Source organism: Castor canadensis, chromosome 5, assembly GCF_047511655.1.
Source record: "Castor canadensis chromosome 5, mCasCan1.hap1v2, whole genome shotgun sequence".
In the NCBI taxonomy this organism is placed as follows: domain Eukaryota; kingdom Metazoa; phylum Chordata; class Mammalia; order Rodentia; family Castoridae; genus Castor; species Castor canadensis.
Window position 1 is genome coordinate 165,233,312 of NC_133390.1, and position 19,082 is coordinate 165,252,393.

Here is a 19,082-nt window from a genome sequence, read left to right on the forward strand (position 1 = left end):
AAAAAGCTTTTCTGCTTCCTTGGACTAGAGCTGGTTCTATGGCATCCACCTGTTTCTGACTCCAAGCTTCTGCCTTGAAGTCTATTGGAAGTACAAGTCTCTTATATCACTTGTCAATAACTCTCCTTGGTCTTTGTGGTTCAGATTGAGCAATCTTTGGGACTGGGATATAAAGGACAGATTTCCTGGCCCAGGTAGAGGGTATCGTGGAAGAGGTACAAGAAATGAGGAAAGGCAGAATTTGAATATCTGGGGGAAAATGTGAGACCACAAAGGCATGGACAAACTAATTTTTCTAGTGCATAAGAAGTTGCAAAGAAGGCAGAACAAAAAAATAACTACACAGAATATTGGTCAGTGTTACAGAAAGGAGAGCAGGGTGGAGTGAACAGAAAATTGAGGAATGTCATGGGATATGCAAGCAGTCACAGCAAGCTCACATGGCACATAGACGTGTAATTGCTGTTACAGTTATCTTTGCCCCCATTCATGCCACGCATAAATGCCCCCTACATAGGTGCTCACCATTGCTTCTGAAGGTTTTCCTTGGTTCTGGCTTCCAGTGGAATCTTTCAACTATTTCTTTAGCTTGGGTATAAACAGATTCAGAAGGCAATGTGGTGTGGAATTTGGGCTTTTGAGTATTCGAATTATGTCTTAGTTAAATCCTAGTTTTCCTGTTAAATAATAGGTGTGTATTTTTGGTTAAGTTAGTAAATCTCTGTAAACCTCTGTTAAGTTTCTTTAACTTAAATATGAAACTGCTTCATAGAGTTGAAGGAAGGACTTCCTGGTATCTAAAATGTGCTCAATACATCTAAGAAATTATAAGTATAATGAAATAAATTTATTTTAAATAAATCTGGGCAGAGCACAGGACATTTGAAACTAGTGATCCTGAAGACCAACAGGGCCCCAATAGAGTTGTGGGATGTGTGTCTGCAGATCTAAGTGACTCTTGAATGGTACATTCAGCAGAGATTTTTGAGGTCAGACATTCCAGCTTCCTTGTCCATTCGACTGGATGCCATGATCTGTGATTAGTGTGACTGTGAGCACAGGGGTCATATTTTATTATTTTTTTCTTGCTAGGTTGGCAAAAGGGACATTACTAAGCAACAGTAGACAAAAAGCAACTATTTTGTTTGTACACCACCCTGATTTAACTATGAAGTAGTGCCTCACCAGAGGGGTTGGTGGTGTATCTGGATAGATAGGCACGTGGTTATATAATTAAGCCCCGAGAATACAGAAGGGGTGAACCAGTCTCAGACTGTTGATACTTCAGTGTTTAATATGTAGCACAAACTCAAAATATTATCTAGTATGGCTGCTAGAATAGAGAGATACAAGACTAAATGCAAGCATATCTTATTTTGTCCCTATCTTACTAAAATGCTATATTTAGGACAAGGGTTCACCATGCTGTCAGAACCCATTAAGCACCTTGGGTATAGCTCTAGGTACAGTACAACCCCAGCAGTGCTAGTATAAGAAGATATGGTGGTGAGAGCCTTTGGTACCATGTCACTGTAAGATTAATTGGAAGAATTCTGCAAAAAGAGAAAATTCTGCTGCAATGTAATGTTGGTTACATTCTAGTAATCCAATGGCAAATGGCAAATGATCCAATAAGGGATTGGTTTTATGTATTCTTTCTAAGTAGGAACAGTGGGTAGAGGGGGTGAGTAGTAGATATGACAAATAAAAATAGAAGATTTATCAATCTGATTTTGACACAGGACCCAGTCGAAAATGGGTGGCTGCCTTGCAATGTTGTGAGTTCTCATCATTCAGTGTGGGAATTCAAGCTAAATGTGGATTCATTCATCAAATGCTTATGGAACAAGGACCAGTGCAGGGTCAGTGATAATAGCTGGGAACACAAGATTAATAAGACACAGTTCTTGCTTTCTAGCAATTTGCTGTCCTGTGGAGAAAACAGACCTATAAACAAATACTTATTGCCAGTGATGTGTCACACATAGAAGAGTCAAATGACAACTTTGACAAAGTTGTCAAAGCAAAGAGGTGATGAGGGGAGGGAGGGAGATAAGTGGGAGGTCAGAAGATGCTCTTGAAAGTGCACCATCCTTGAGGATGTATAGACAGGATTCAGATGGGTGGACAGGAATTGCAGGGTTGTTACATCTCAGGAAACAACTAACATGGCATGATGAGAGCCACACTTTCTCTAAGCATTCCTCAATGGACATCAGCTTGTTTCCATCGATGGACATTAAGTTTGCTTCCACAGCCTGGCTATTGTGAATAATGCTTCAAGGAACATAAGAATGATGAACATCTCTTTAAGATCCTGATGTCTATTTTTTAGATACATATCCAGAAGTGGGATTACTGGGCCATATTTTAATCATTTGAGGAGCTCCCATTCTGTTATCCACAGCTGCTGCACCATTTTGTATTCCCATCAACAGTGAACAAGGGCTCCAGTTTCTCCACATTCTTGCCAATACCTGTTATCTTTTGTTTTGTGTTAGGAGCCATCCTAGTGGGTGGAAGATATTTCATCATGGTTGGTTTTGATTTGCATTTCCCTTAATGATTAGTGATACTGAACATTTTCTCATATATCTGTTAGCTATTTGTGTATCTCTTCAGAGAATATGAAATTCTTTGCCCACTTTTAATTGGTTATTTGCTTTCTTGCTTTGAGTTATATGAATTCCTCATATATTTTGAATATAAATCCCTTATCAGGTATACATTTTGCAAATATTTTTGTCCATTCTGCAGGTTATCTTTCCATTTTGTTGATTGTTTCCTTTGCTGTGAAAAAGCCTTACAGTTGGATGCAGCCACACTTGTCTACTTTCACTTATACTGCTTCTGTTTGTTGTGTCACATCCAAGGAATCATTGCTTAGGCCAATCTGACTCAGATTGGGAGTCAGGAGGCTTTTCCTTATGTTTTCTTCTAGTTTCATAGCTTCAGGTATGGTGAATATTTGAACTATATTATTGCATTTAAATCTTTAATCCATGTTGTCCACTATTAATTAAAAAGAGAAAAATTCTGGCATCTGTGAAAACACAGATGAACCTGAAGGACATTATAGTAAGTGAAACAAGCCAGTCACAGAAGGACAAATATTGCACCATTCTATTTACATGAGGTATCTAAACTCATTACAGCCACAGAATAGAATATAATGGTGAGAATAGAAGGGTGGTCACCAGGTGCTGACGGGAGGGAGAAATAGGAGTTGCTATGCATTTGGTACACTGCAATGTTCAGTATTGCAAGATAATATTCTCTAGAAATGAACTATACAAGATTGTGCCCATACTTATTGTACTAAATTAGTACTATATTATATAATATTGTACACTAAAAATTTTAAGGATATAGATCTCATATCAAGTGCTCTTATCACAATACAATAAATAACCACTTTCCTAAAACTAACAAAAACACATGATTCTACTTTAAGGCTTGCACATATGTGCATAAAGCATTAAATAAAGTGGAAAACTGGGACTGGGGCATGGCAAAGGTGGTAAAACATTTGTCTAGCAAGCATGTTCAATTCCCAGTACTAACAAAGAGAACTATGAGAGAGAGAGAGAAGTAAAGTGAAAAGCTACTATTTTACACATACACACACAAATAAAACACCATGATGAGACAAAACAGCATGTAGGACTCTGTCAGAAGTTTGGCACTACTAGAGTTCAGGATTAAAAAGGTAGGAACTAAGAGAGATGAGGCTGGAGAGGTAAGCTGAAGTCTCAGATTGGAGTCTGACTTTTAGGAGCCTGTGGAACTAATGAAAGACATTAGTCAGAGAGTGACATGGTTAGATTTTTGTCTTTGGCCATAATTAGCTAATTGGAAAACTATTGCAAAAGTCCAAAAAAGAAATTACAGGTACCTAATTGCAACAGATTGGGAAAATTCAAGAACTTTGAAGATCCTGTGGATACAGATGAGGAATAATCCAAGGACATTTCTAGAAGTCCCTCTCTGGTAGAGACTTGACAGTAGTTGAAGTGGACAATTTAAAGGAAAGCAGGACTTATCCATGTTCAGACCTCTGCTGTACCCTGACATTGCTATTACATTATATACCTTCCTAACAATCCTGCAAGATTGCAGGGAAGACTTGTCTTCATTGCAAATGAGGAAATTGAAGCTGTTTTTATGTCCAAGATCAGAGAGCTGAGGCCAACTTTGACTCAATATTGTCTGCATTCCCAAACCCATGCTTTCTCCCACTAGATCCTTCTTTTTCTTTTTCTTTTACACTAGATTTCAGGATTCCACGCACACAAGCTAATTCTTGTCTGTTCAAAATTGAAATAGCGCACGTTTTGGTGGAAATAATCTGATTTTATACCCATTCTGGTTATATACTTTCACCACATTAAACATATTCATATAGACTATAAGCAGTACCTATAAATATCTTTCCAATAAAAGTGAGGCCATGTATTTCTGAGTGATAATATCCTGCTTGGGGCAGTGATATAAAACAGCAGGCCGAAGGCCAAACAACTTTAACCAGCTCAGAGATTCAATAAGTTAGAATACGTCTTGGAAGAGAGCTTCAGGTTAGACCTGTTTTTTTTTTTATTTGACACTTATATGGAAACACCTTATTCAGCACAAGCCGACTAGCTACAGGGTATGAATTCCTGTTTAAGAGATACTAACAAGTCATCCGTGCAAGAGTCTTACTAGAATTTAAACTTGAGAATTAGAATCAAGCAATTTTTAATTTGTTTGTTTTGCTTTATTATTTGGTGGTGTCTGCCAACAAAAATCTCACTAATATTGCCTTTTTTCTTCCTGAAATGCCCTCCCAAATCCAACACTTTTTATTTGGAAACTTTCTATAGGGCAAGTGGTTCTTAACTGGGGGAGATTTCCCCTACAGGGAACATTTGGAAGTATCTGGAGACATTTTTGGCTGTTATAACTTGAGGAGGGGCATCTAGGAGGGAGAGTTTATGGATGTTGCTATTATCCTACAGTACACAGAATAGGTCCATATCAAAAAATCATCCAGTCCAAAATGTTGATGGTGCTGAGGTTACTGAAATAGGCCTTCCTTGATCCTCAGATTAAATGAGGTGTCTTATGATTTCTGTTTACTTAGCAAGTTAAACTCTTCTTTCATAGCATGTGTTGAAAATTCAGTCCCCAGTGCAATGGTGTTGGCAGGTAAGGCCTAATAGGAAGAGTTTAGCTAATGAGGGATCCATTCTAATGGATGGATTAACACCATTCTAATGGATGGATAAAAAGGCACAAGGGTGGCAATTTGATTTCTCCTCCCAACTCCACTATCTTCTCTTTGTTCTTCTGTCATAGAATGGCATAGCAAGAAAGCCCTCATCAGACACCAGTCCCTTCATCCTGGACTTTACAGCCTCCAGAACTGTGAGCCAATACATTTCTGTTCTTATGTATTACCCAGTCTGTGATATTCTGTGATAGTAGCACAAAATTGGCTAAGACTCATAGACTAGCCTTCTTTTACACATGATTGACAACACTAGGAAAGTGAGGTCAGCATATGTTTCCTTCTTCATAGTATCCCCAGCAGCTAATGGAGTACCTGGCACACAGTAGTTGATCAATAAAGAATTGATGGGCGCTCTGCTACTTACAGCTTAGTGCCTTGCAGTGAAGTTTCTCATCTACATGAGATAATAAGGTGCTTGACATATTTTGCAGCACACAGTAAGGGTTTAGTAACTGTCAGCCATTTTTATAATCTGCTCATTGTGTCCCAACATTTGATTCTTCAATGAGGATCACCAAGGATCTATATGAAGATTACAAAAGATCTCCTGAAAGGGTTACTGAAGGAGTTAACAATATCTGTTTGCAGTTCATGGAATTCTTATTTCTCCCTCATACCACTACGGACAATCACCAAGGACGTAAAGTAAACAGTGGAGGAACAATAGCAGAAGTCATTGTTGGCAGAGAACTCTCCATGGGTGTCTTACACTTCTGAATATCTTATGTGCAAGGTACAGATTGCCCTTTCTTCTGAGTTATCATTTAACAATGTTTGCAAGAGAAAGCTAGTAGCTCCCTGTACAGAAAAATGCAGGATACTTGCTCCCCATTAGAAAAGATTTGAGTTCCCAAAGCTCAGGGTTTCATTAAAAAAAAAAAAGGCAGAACACAATAAATTGGTTGGTTATGTCTCTGAAATTATTCAGATCACCACTGTAGCTGGAAATATAAATTGATTGATTAATTGATGAATTGAAAATTACATATCAGGAATAATTTTTCACCACAGTGTTGTGGACATACAAGGTACTAAAATTAACCAAAGATTCTTCTCTTCTGATACCTATATCCATATGGAACCTCTTCCATCTCCAAAGCTAAGTCATAAAATACACTATAATTTCTCCCTCTCTTCTCTTGACTCACTCAATTTGGTAGAAGCCGTTTGCCATGCTAGAAGGAACTGAAGCTTTTCCCTAAAAGCTCTGTGAGGGCACCATCTTGAAAATGGACTCCATAGCCTCAGTTCAGCATTCTGGTGATGGCAGCCCAAGTCAAGATCTACATGACTGCCTTAAGCAAGACTCTGAGTTGCAGCTACTCTAACTCTAAGTTAGGTCACTCAGATTCCTGAGCCTCACAAACTGTGTAAGATAATAAATCTTGTTGTTTTATGAGGGAGAAAAAATTACCCAAAGAATAGGGTATTCTTCAAGTACCAACTAAAAGGTTACCATGTAGAAATTGGGTTTTTGGAGCCAGGCTTAAACACATTAATGTCAATTATAAAAGGGCAGTTATAAAAGTTTGAACACTTACTTAGGTTACTAATACAATATAATGAACACCGAACAAGTTACTTAGCTCTTTGCATTGCTTTTAAAATCAGAACCATACCTGCTTTCAGGGCCACAATTAGACATAAATAATGTATACTGGGACAAATTATGGATAAATCAGAAGACATTTGAAGGGTTTTGGGGGAAAGACAGTAGGGAGTTCCTATGAAGTATAAATAATATTTAAGAGGAAATTGTCCTTTTAGTTGTGAGTTCTTGACTACCTCATACCAGGAAGGAATTAAGAGTTAGGTTCTCATATTCTGTAACTACACCTCACAGAAGAGAGGGAGACTTTTGTGTTCCAGTGGGGACAGGAAAGGGCATGATTTGACCCTGAATATGAGTATATAAGATGGAAGGTTGAGGGGATTCTCTTGAGTTGGAATAACATAGACATGACCTACTGAGCACCAAGATGGCAGCCTTGAGAAACAGAGCAGAACAATGTCCTGGACACTAAGATTAGACAGGTGGGTATGGACCAATCCAACAGAGGTTCCTAGGGCACCTTGGGCATGGAAGACTCTATCTTGGAGGAACCATAGACCAACAGCCCTCCTTGGACCTTCTTATAGTGAGTGGATCAGCTAGGGTTTCTTTTAAGATCCTAAAGAGTGGGAGGCAGGCCATGCAACCATGACTGGGCTTGGAGGTGCTGCCAGTCACACTGATAGAAGCTGAGACTTTTCATTCAATTCAGCAAAGTAGAAGAAATGTGTTTTGCCTTAGGTGTTGTCAAGCAAGTCACACATGTTGAATATAGATTTAAGTGCTCTGTCACAGTATTAAATGTCACTGAGTTTCTTTACCTTTACCTAACATAAGCAAGTTGATCACTGATTTTACAATCTAGGCTCTCCTTAGTAGAAGAGCTTCTAACTGTCTGATGCCCTACAGGAGTCAAGCCAGATGGCCACACTCCACTGGAATTTCCTTCCCATTCCTCTTACTGCCATCAACAGTGGTGACCCACTGCTGCACCACTGCATTGTGACCTGCTCAGCCCACCTTCCCCATGGCCTCCATGGATTCCCACCCAACAGCTCCCAAGTGATTCTATCCAACTCTTAGACGTGGTACCACCTCTCTGCCCTCAAGGTTAATTTGTTCCCAACAGGGATGCATTTTCCCTTCCTTCTTGCTTCCATTTCAGCTAATTTGAATGGAGACAATTTTACTTAAATTCACTCAGTTCTAATGCAGACACATTTCTCCCCTAACCTGTGTTCGGGCTTCTCACAAAATGCCTTTTTTCCCTCTTTCAGTTCTAGCTGTCAATTGACTAAGGATCTGAAATGGAAGAGGGCTGTTAGAATATATCAAGAAAAAGGGGAAAGAAGTAAAATAATAGGTTTTGATAAGAAAATAGAGGTTGAAATTTTTTTCTGATGGAGGGTGTTTACTAATCTTTCTTCTGAAAGAAATCCACTTCATTTTTCTTACTTTAACCCACATATTTACCTTTATTTTTTTTAAAAAATTACTGCCATTTTGCAGTGACCCACATCTCACTTGGCTTGGCATAGAAGTGAGGGACCACATAGTAAGTCAGAACTAGTGTTGGTTTCTAAAAAAGATTGCAATGAAATCACAGCAACATAGTTCTGTCCTCATCCCCAGAGACTGAGGGTATCATAACATGAAGACAGGAGAAAGTCTACATGGATCCTGGGAAATCTGATGGGGTATCACCATACACAATAGACTTTGAAGAACTCCCAAGAGGTGGGATGCAGATGGAACACAATGGAAAAGGACCATGGATAGTATAGGGGAGAAAAAATTTCTTTCCTCACTCTTGCTAAGTTCATGGCTGGGATATCTGCAACAAAAGACAAATTAACAAGAAAGAAACATACAAATTTATCGAATATAAGTTTTATGTAACACATGAACCTTCAGAAATGAAAATATCAAGAAATGAATACCAGTGTATTTTTGTGCTTACAAATGATGAACAGTTGTAGAAATGCGATTGGACAAAGGAAGGCATGATTATAATGGTAAACTGGTGTGAGGGGGACTTAGCAAAGGCTATTTGTTCAGATTCTTCACTGTGTCCCTAGCTTCAGAAATAAGGACATTCCTTTCCTCCAGCAAAGGCACCAGTGGACTGAGGGTTTCTGACACGCTTCAGGTGAGAAGCCTGGGTAGATGATGGAAGAGGATCATGACCTTCCTGTTTCTGCTGTTTGCTCAAATGCCAAGGTACCATATTTTGGGGTGACACATCCCAATCCCGAATGGTGACATCAGTATAGTTTGTTCTGCTATAACACTTGTTTTGAAAATACAAACTTGCATATGGTGGAATAGTTAGGATCTAGCACAAGTGTTTGACTATGTGTCATTTCATAGGCGAGAAACCCAGGTAAATGGAGAAAACTGCATCCTGATGAGCTGCACAGTGCAGAAATATAGGAAACACACACACACACACACACACACACATATGCAACACACATACACATGCTGCCAGCATTTACTGGTTGCTTCATTGCAGCCAGTCTTGGGTTCCAGCTTTTGTCCTCTGTCTTCAGATCATTTTTATTCCACCATTTCACAATAACTTACAAGTTGCCATCTGTTGCCACATTCACATACAAACATTAAGCCTTTTTTAAGGTAAAATACCATATTTATTTATGTTTATAAATTTCTTAACTTTTTGCCATGTGAAGAACTATGACAATTTTTACTAGTTCTCCCTTTTTTGGGGTCACCAAAAATTTTTGAATGCTCTGTCCCTACCACTATTTTTCCATATCCCCCATAAGCTCTGTGGTTATTATTGTACAATATTGCATAGCATGGTGAGTTTGGGAACTGAGTAAGTCACATAAAATTCAAACTGACTGTATTCCCAAGTTCTGGGTAAGTAAAATGGAATAGATATCAACAGAGTCCCATAGGAAGAGTCAGAGAAATCTACAGGTATGGGTACAACTTACAGAACATTCAGTAGTGAGGACTGCTCTCAAATTTATCAGCAAGAGGTTAAAATGAATAGTCTAAGAAGATATTAAAGGATTTTTTTTTACTATACTATCTAAACTTGAAATGAGGTCAGAAAAATGAGTACAAGACTGTCAGGAAATTTGATAATATGCCTTCAAAAAAAGCCTTATGATGTGTATCTTCTTAGCAAAAGATACACTTGTGTGTGTACTATCCATTTCTCTCTGTTTACTCTCTTATTTCTTTTTAGCAGACATCTTTGGTTGGATATTTATCCTTCTCTATTGGCCCTTGACTCAGCAAAGGGAATTCTATGTCCATCTAAAGAATAAGCACTGAATAACCTCAGCCAATTTTCATAACTTTCTTTCCTTCATCAGTGATTGAATGTCCATGTGTAGGTATGTCACCAAGGGCTAGGCAATGAGAAACCCAGAGAAATTTACTGTGGAATCTGGGAGCATTTGCTTACCAATAAAAAAGGATTTTTATGAAGGGAAGTTGTCATGTCCACATGTAATGTGTGACATGAATATTGTCTTCTGATTATAAAAACGGATGGCTTAAAGGACAAAGCTGACACACTGGTGTTGACAGACAGAAAAATCTGTTTCCACACAATGTTTTAAAATGATGAATTAAGCTATCCAGAGCTGAGGTTGTGACTCAGTGGCAGAGCACTTGCCTAGCAGGATAAAACCATGAGTTCAAACCTCAGAACCACAAAAAATTTAAAATCCTAACACTTACAATGTCATAGGATGTCTTTCTTTATGATGAAATACATTTTGACTTGACTTTTCTATTACTTATAGCTAAAAAATTTCTTACCATTTGTTTAGCAATCCTTCTTTCAAAAGAAACAGTAGAGACTATGAGCAAAGACTGGTATAAAAGGTAATTCACCGAATCATTATCTATAATAGTAAACAACTAGAAAAACTAAATGCCCAAGATTAGGGGGTTGGCTAAATAGGTTATATCCATCTTACAAAATCTTTGGAAACCATTCTAATTATGGTAATATAAATGCATTGATAATGGGAAATGTTTGAGATGTTCTTGACCCCTTCCTATATTAAAGTTACCTGTTAAATCATTAACCCTGATGAAGTCTCACTTTCCACCTACTCTGAGTCTTCTGAGCCTCCCTGAGAAAAGCACTGAACCATGCTAACTGGTCTCATTGTCACTCCTGTCCACTGACCACCAGGGTCCCCTTGTACTCCCTGGTAGTTTTCTGCATTTCCCTATTCCCATCACTCTCTTTAAACCCCAACACCTCCACCCACTCCTCCCTGCTAGCTGGTAACTCTGCTTTCTACTTCACTGAGGAAATAGAAGTTGCATGGCACCTGCCAACAAGACCCCTCATTCCCATGCATGTTGCTTCCCACCTATGTTTATGAATCAGTCCACGCTGCTTATCAGGCCAAATCCTCCTCATGTGACCCCGTAACTTCCATTTATCAAGACATCCCAACATCAGTGTCCTCCTCCTCATTATGAACTGTTTCCTTTCCATGGGGTCATTCCTGTTGGTCTCCTATTTCTTCCATTAAAAAAATACATACAACGCTTTTCTTTTGACAAGAGACCACCTCTGGTTACTCTTTCATGGCTCTGTCCCACTTTGTATCATTCCCTCCAACTCTTCTCTGCCTGCTCTCTCTGGGGTCCTCTATAATAAAATTTCAAAACTTACTGTACTATAGAAATTGTTCATTTTAACAGTGACCTCCAAGTTGCCAAATCTAATATAATCAGTTATTATATTACCTAAACTATCAAGAGCATTTGACAGTTGATCACTCTCTTTTCTTCTTCTTCTCCTTCTTTTCCTCCTTCTCTTCTTTCTTCTCCTCCTCCTTCTACTCCTCCTCCTCCTTCTTATGGTACTAAGGTTTGAGCTCAAGGCCTCATTAAAATTTTTAACTGGGGTGGCCTCAAACTACGATCCTTCCAAATATCTGGGATTACAAGTGTGAGCCACCATGACCAGCCCACTCTTTTCTCTCTCTCTCTCCCTCTCTCTCTCTCTCCCTCTCTCTCTCTCTCCCTCTCTCTCTCTCTCTCTCTCTCTCTCTCTCTCTCTCTCTCTCTCTCTCTCTCATCTCATCTCATCTCATGGGCTAATACTTCTCAGTCTCATTTGTTAGTTTTGATGCAAGTTTCCCACCTCCAAAATCCAAGGGTCCCAAGGCTCACTCACAAATGCTGTATGATTCCTGGTTAATATCCTCCTTTAGATTTTCTCTAAACTTTATATGAGTGTATCCAGTGGCTTACTTCATATTTCTCCCAAAACGTTGAACAGTAGCCTGAAACTTAACACCCACCAAATCCAAACCCTAATCTTTTCTCTGGAACCTGCTCATTCCCTTCCCTTTCCCATCTTATCTCTATTTGCTTAGTTTGAGACACTTGGCAACATCTCCATTCCTCTTTTTCTCTCACATCCCAAATTTGTTTGCTACCAAATTGTATAGGCTTTATTTTCAAAATATATCCAGAATTCTACCACTTCTTATCCTTGTCCTACCCTGGCCTGAGTCTCCATTATCGTACACCTGAATTATGTTAATTACCCCTTATTCTTACCCTCCTTCAGTCTATTCTCAGCCAAACAGATGAAATGATCCTTTTGAACGAAACATCAAATATTTTCTTTCACTGTGTCTCCCACTCACTCCATTGAACTATAGTAGTCTTTTTTTATTTTAGGAACATATTAACTATGCTGTTCTGTGAGGTCCTTTGCACTTTCTGTTCTCCAATAGTGAGTGTTTCTCCATACAGAAATCTGCCTTCCATCAGGTCTCTGTTCAAATGCCACTGTGAAAGCTGTGCTCTCAATTTAAATAAAATGTCTCTCCCATGCCACTATGCCCTCTCCTCCCTGCACTGCTTTATTTTTCTATATATTTTTCACCATCTAATTTACTGTGCATTTCTTTACTATCTTGGGAGTGGGATTTGGGGAGTGGGATTTTTTCTGGTTTTTTTCCCACTGTTCTTTTAGTACCTAGAACAAAGCTAGGCACTGCAGCGCATATTCAGATGTTTTTGAATAAGTGAAAATACTGAGTTAATCCAAACATGAAACAGATTGCAAAAGACTGCAATTATAATGTGATACTGATTTCATAAATGTACAAGAAAGCAAGTATTTCTTGAACACTTATTTTGTACCAGTTATATTGTTTAATACTTATAAAATCATCAAAATTACAACAGTTTAGGGAAAGAGATAACCAGGATCTATCTAGAAACTGAGGCTTGACAATGTACTTTGTGTCAAGTCAACTAAAAAAGAGCAGAGGTAGTAAATGTTCTGTGATACAGTGCCTCAATGTGTGTGTGTTATGTGTTCCACAAGCTGTAAAAAATATGATTATATATATACATATATACTTATTTTTAATAATACTGTAGCTAAACAAATATGCAAATCTGGTTAAGCTGAAGGTTTAAAATCAAATAAAATTAAGACAGTGTGATTTTAAAAATTCTATCTTCAAAAACTCTCCTAAGCAGTAGTACCAATGATGTATTAACAAAATGATCATTTGTATATGGAAAGTTTTATTTGTAAGGATTTTCAATACAGTATTGAGTATAATAGTCAAAAATTATCCAGTAGTAGGCATTGCTTAAATAAATTATGTACATGTCTCTAATGGAATATTATGTAGTCATTAAAATGATGTAAATGATTATGAAATATGAAAATGAAATATGAAATATGAAAATGATTACATGAAAAATGCAGGTTTTTAAATAGAATGTACAGTAAAATTCCAGTGGTATGTCAACAAGAACAAAGACTCTTTGTATATATGTCTTGATTTTAAAATTAAAATTATGAAAAGAAAGTCAACTTTAATAATAATTATATCTGCACAGAAAGATTATGTGTGCTAATTTTCAATTTTACATTTATGTATTTTTTAATATAAAAACAGGACCAAACCATATTATCTGTTGGTACCCTAACATTTAGTGACTTAAAACAGTATCTATTTGTTATCGCCCGTCATTCTGTGAGTTAGCACTGTGTGCTGTTCCTCTGGAATTGCTTGTGATCAATCACTCATCTGTTGTGGATATGTGAAGGCTCTCCCAGGCAACTGGAGGTTCTAGGACAGCCTCCCTCATCTGTCTGGCAGTTCGTGCTGACCATGGGTCAGGACACTTTGATTCTCTTCATTTGATTTCTCATTTTCCAGATAACCAGACTGGGCTTCTTTCCAGAATGGTGATCTCAGGAATCAACAGGGTGAGAACAGATAGTCCCAGGTGTTAAGACCTACCTTCTAACTTACACATCATCACTTCTACCACATTCTGTTGGTCATTGCAATTCACTAAGCCAGTAGAGATTTAAGGAGATGGAGTTCTAGATGCTACCTCTTGTTGAGAAAAGTAGCAATGAAACATGGCAATGAGGCATGGACACTGGAAGTGTCATTCATTGAAAAACATTATTATAACACTGTGAGCAATCAATGGGAATATATACCAGGATCTACCTAGAAACTGAGACTTGAAAATGTACATAATGTACTTTGTGTCGAATAACTAGAAATAAGCAGAGATGTAAATGACCTCTGTTCTGAGGTAACCTCTGAGAGGTTCACTATTGTTCAGTAGTTTTTCCCCCAACTCATTAGGCCTTCCCAAGATCCTCTCTATACCAAAACTAGGTTTATCTTCAGATTGTTTGCTTGGGATTTTCTTGGGATCCACAAGGACTTTTTTATTCTCAAAAGGCCCAGTGGCTCATTACTGTATATTATAGCTTATTGCAAGAACTAAAATAGTCATAGGAATTGCATAATACCAGGCAATCATGGGTTAGGGTCTAGGAAGAAGTTACCTTCAGTATGATATAGTGTTGTATATTTAGATTGTCCAGAGACTCATGCCTAAGTACTTATGTAAGGACAAGGAAGATAGAGAGCTATTTGAATTATTTTTAAACAGATTCTCATGACATCGATAATGGACATGGTAACCATAGCAGTGTCAGTGTCTTGTGTTTGGGCTGTTGGCCTTATCTCTTGTAGGAGATGGAAGAGCTCCATGAGCACCACCACTGCTAGTGTAGACATCAGAATTAGGTATATATCAGTGTCTTCCAGTGGCACCAAGATCATCCTTTGGTCAGTAAGAAGTATGGAACCCTGATCGTCATCACCCACATAACTACAGCTTTGAGCTTGGGTAGTTATATGAGAATCTAAAGCAGGGGAAGAGGCAATGGCAAAGCTAGTCAAAAAATTTAAATAACAGTCCACACATAACACTGGAATCACTTAGGAGGGAACTTTGACCATACACATACACACTCACCCACAAAGGATTCTGGTTTTGATAGGACGGGTCCAGGATTGGAGCAATGATTCTTCTTAAATCCTTCCTAGGTAATTCAGATGCTCAACCAGGTTTTTGAATCTCTGAACTAAACACAGGATTATCCTGCAGGTTGAGACTAGGTTTGTGAAATATTGGAGAGAGGCTAATTTTCCTCTCAATATCCTCTGCTTCAAGATATTGTTGTGAGCTGGGAGATGGGATGTATTTACTGATTAATCTTGCACAAGTACTGCAACAATATGGGTTAAATACAATTCTCTAGGTTCTAGTTGCCATTAACATCACTATTCACCCTGGAAAATCTATTGGGTCTTTCAAAACCTGACTTATAAGATGACTTGGGCAATATCACCTTTTGTAAATTGAGGATGGCCTATAACTTGGTTGCCTTAGCAACAAATAGGATTGAACATTAAGAATTGAATCCAGATGGTCATTACAAGCAGATAAGAAAACACAGCCTCAGCCCACTTTGCAGCGTGCCCATCAGTACTGCCCATGTCAACATCGAACGTGGTCCTAAAACACATCATGTGCCTTTACTCCAAGTCGGAGCCGTAGCCACATCCAGGGCTGGATTACCTTTTTCTCTTTATTAAAGAGGCAGCAGTATGGAGTAAAACTGACCTGACTTTCAAAGCAAAATTCTGGAATCTGATTTAGGAACATCACTTTTTAATCATATGGAACCTCAGTATGGCTTCTTTTCCTCTTAGTAATCATGACTGAGGCAAGCACAGTTGATTTATTGATTCATTTATTCAAATTATTTTATTGAGGATTCATCTTTTGCCATGCCTGTTCAAGAGCCTGGGATAAGCCAGGTGTGGTGGTACACAGCTGTAATCCCAGTGCTTGGTAGGCAAAGGCCTACCAATTCTTGGAGTGGGCTACACAGTGAGTTCAGAGTCATCCTGATCTACATAGTAAGATATTCTCTCAAGCTTCCCTTCTCCCCTCCACCCCCAAAAGAAAAGATCCAAAGGATATAAATATGACTTATAATTTCTGTTTTCAAGGAGCTCGAGCCTAAAGAGGAGATGATATTTAAGCCACTACTATGTCTGTGAGAAGGAAAACATAAAGATACTTGCAAAACAGGGAGTCCAGATAGCAAGATGAGTATTCCTCTCTGATTGGATCAGAAAAGACACAATGAAAGGGCCGCATATTGCTTGATAAGGGACTCTGTGCAGGGCAGAGAGAGGGTATAAGGGAGCATCCTTGCAGAGGAATTGTTTTTGCAAAAGTCAGAAGTGGAAGCTCTTGGTTATTGAGCATACTGATTCATTCAGGCATGAGAAGAGAAAGAAAGGGACTTGTAAGTCATGCTAAGTGCTTGGACTTTAGAGGATGGAACTGCTGAGGAAATTCCAGGAGGTAGAATGACATGATTGAATGCACCTCTTGGAGAATTGGTTAAAAAAAAGTGAGACTAAATTAAAGGAAGACCAGAACAGTTGGGGAAAGGCTTGGTTGGGTTTTTAACAGATAAAGCTATACTGTTGGGAAGGGAATGAGCATTTGGTAGCCAGGTAGATGTGGGGTGTGAAGAAGAGGATGAATCCAAGATACTCACAGGTTTATGGCTTGAGATTGTAGAGTCTAGTTTTTACCAGGAGAGGCATACAAGAACAGAAGAAGTTTTGATAAGCATATAGGTTAACTCAGATTTAAGTTTGGATTAACTCAAATATAAATGTTAAAATGGTAAAAAAAAATTCAACCTTTATTTAAAAATTCTATCAGGTCTGATACCTTAATGCATTGCAGGTTTAATTTCTCAGGAACTTACTGATTTATTCCTCTTTTCCTTCACTCTGTCCACCATCTCTTCCAAATATTTCTTGATGAAACAATATGCAGCAAAGTTTCTGCCATATCAAACCAGCACTTAATGTAAACTTTGGTACAGTGGTAGGGAGCTAGGAAAATGAAGAAAGTGATAATGATAACAATGATATTTATGCAGCATTCTGTATTTTCTGAAATATTTCTGTCTTATCCATATTACTGTAATAATTAAGCCTGTAAAGAAAATGTAAACATTAATTTTAACCACTATTTTGGAGATGAGGAAACATAGAGATAACAGAAGGGTAGCTGATGGGACTCTGGACAGAGAGTCAGATCTGGATCAAACACCACCTTTGCAGATGATGCTCCAAATGTGAACTTGGACAATTCTAAGCCTGTCCTCTAAGAAATGATGTTAGCAGTGCCATTTGGAAGACTGTATGCTATAATGGATGTGTCCAGTACTGACTTGAGAACTTCAAGTTCAAATCCCAGGTATCATTGCTGCTACTGTCAGTCTGAATGCTAGACAGTGAAGGCAGATCACTAGAAGAAGCCCTGAGCCATAAGTACTCATACCATCCCAGTGGTTCATTTTAGGATCACTTAAAATATTTCATAACTGCTGCTGTTGATGGTCTGGGGCAGTGGGGATGTCTGTTTACAATTGCCACCTTCCATTCCACTTGTAACAGCTGGTGAGTATCTGTCTTGTCCTGGGATAATCAGACCCTTTGGCCCAGGAACTTGGGAATGGACTCCTCTGATTCTAAACAGGCTGAACTGATGAGTGGCTAGAATGCAGAATGACACATTCTTCCATGTCAAAGGCTAGGAGTGGAGAACAGAGAAAGATTATCAGTGTACAGAAGAAAGGTTTGCAGAGAAGACAGAGGGGCTTTGAAGAAAGAGGGAGAGAAAGTTGAGGACAGACAGAGCCTCTCACTGCCTCATTTTCTGATTTGAGTTTTAGCTCCCCACAGCCTCCCTGCCTTGCAATTTGTGAGTTATCTGTCTACTTTTCCAGCAAATCTTCCTCTCTTGATTAAACCAGGTGGAGTTTCTTTCTATTATTTGCAACCAACCAAACCTGGACTAAAACAGATGAGGGTCTATTTTCTTATAATTGGGTCCATGAGGCAGGAGGCAAGCATGCAACCAACATATTTGTGAAAAATGTGAAGAAATTTACATGCTTATTCTCAGAAAGATGTCTTGTTTGCTCCTTGAAGATAGAGCATCAAAAAAGAGCAGGAAGAAGGGAAAAGTCAGTCAAAGATTTCAGTATTGAGCCAGTTCTGAATGGGATTGAGACTGACTGAATGACCTCCATCTGATAATATGCAGAGGAAAGGGAGCTTACAAATCAGCTTTCCAAAAAAGCAAAAGAGGGAAAAAGCACAGTGTGGGTTATAAGGCATTTTATCTTAGAAACTTACAGATTTGCTGAGTATCTACTGCTACCCCTACTGTGTCTTGGCTCATTCAAGAGGAATGGTGTGTGTGTGTGTGTGTGTGTGTGTGTGTGTGTGTACACATATGTGCACTAAGTATGTGGATATTGCAAGGACTATAATATTTTTCTCTGAGCACAGTTTACTTGACACAATTTTAAGATGCTTCTTTCATTATTCAATAATATAGTACAGAACTTAGAAGAGGGGGGGAGCCTTAGTTTGATTACCCAAGACAGTGACTCCAAATATTTTCATGTTCTTAACCCTCCCCCCTTTTTCCTTCTTCTTACTCATTTTTACAGTTTCAGTCTCTCTGGATATGCAGTTTACATTTTTGCTTTTATCACTTATTTCATTACATACACCTGCATTTTTGATTATTGAACCTTCTCATGAATGTTCTTAGTGACCCTATAATATTCAATCATGCACAAGTACCATTATTTACCTAAACATTTCTCTATTTTTTGACATTTCAGTCATTTAAGTTTTTCACAACTTAATTATTCCACAATGGCTAGCTTTGTAAACACAAGTCCAAACTTGGATTGGCAAAAGAGTCACAGAGTTGGCATGTTTTTCTCATGTGCTTCACAGATACTTTTACTGATAACATGTGAGCTCTAGGTGACATAGTTTAAAAATGGGTTTTTAC

The 19,082-nt window shown here is 38.4% G+C and overlaps 1 protein-coding gene and 1 long non-coding RNA gene across 15 annotated transcripts in view; one reads left to right on the plus strand and one right to left on the minus strand.

Moving 5' to 3' along the window:
* Positions 1-19,082, minus strand: part of Ptprt (protein tyrosine phosphatase receptor type T) — a 1,025,960-nt gene that overhangs the window by 297,987 nt on the left and 708,891 nt on the right. The window lies entirely within an intron of this gene.
* LOC141423408 (uncharacterized) overlaps positions 1-19,082 on the plus strand; it is a 77,847-nt gene that overhangs the window by 1,645 nt on the left and 57,120 nt on the right. For 3 of the 4 annotated variants that reach the window (XR_012448260.1, XR_012448262.1, XR_012448261.1), the window contains exon 2: positions 5,338-5,406. The exons of the other annotated variant lie outside the window; for it this stretch is intronic. This is a non-coding gene — a long non-coding RNA (uncharacterized lncRNA). The remainder of the gene's footprint in view (positions 1-5,337; positions 5,407-19,082) is intronic. 4 annotated transcript variants of the gene reach the window in all.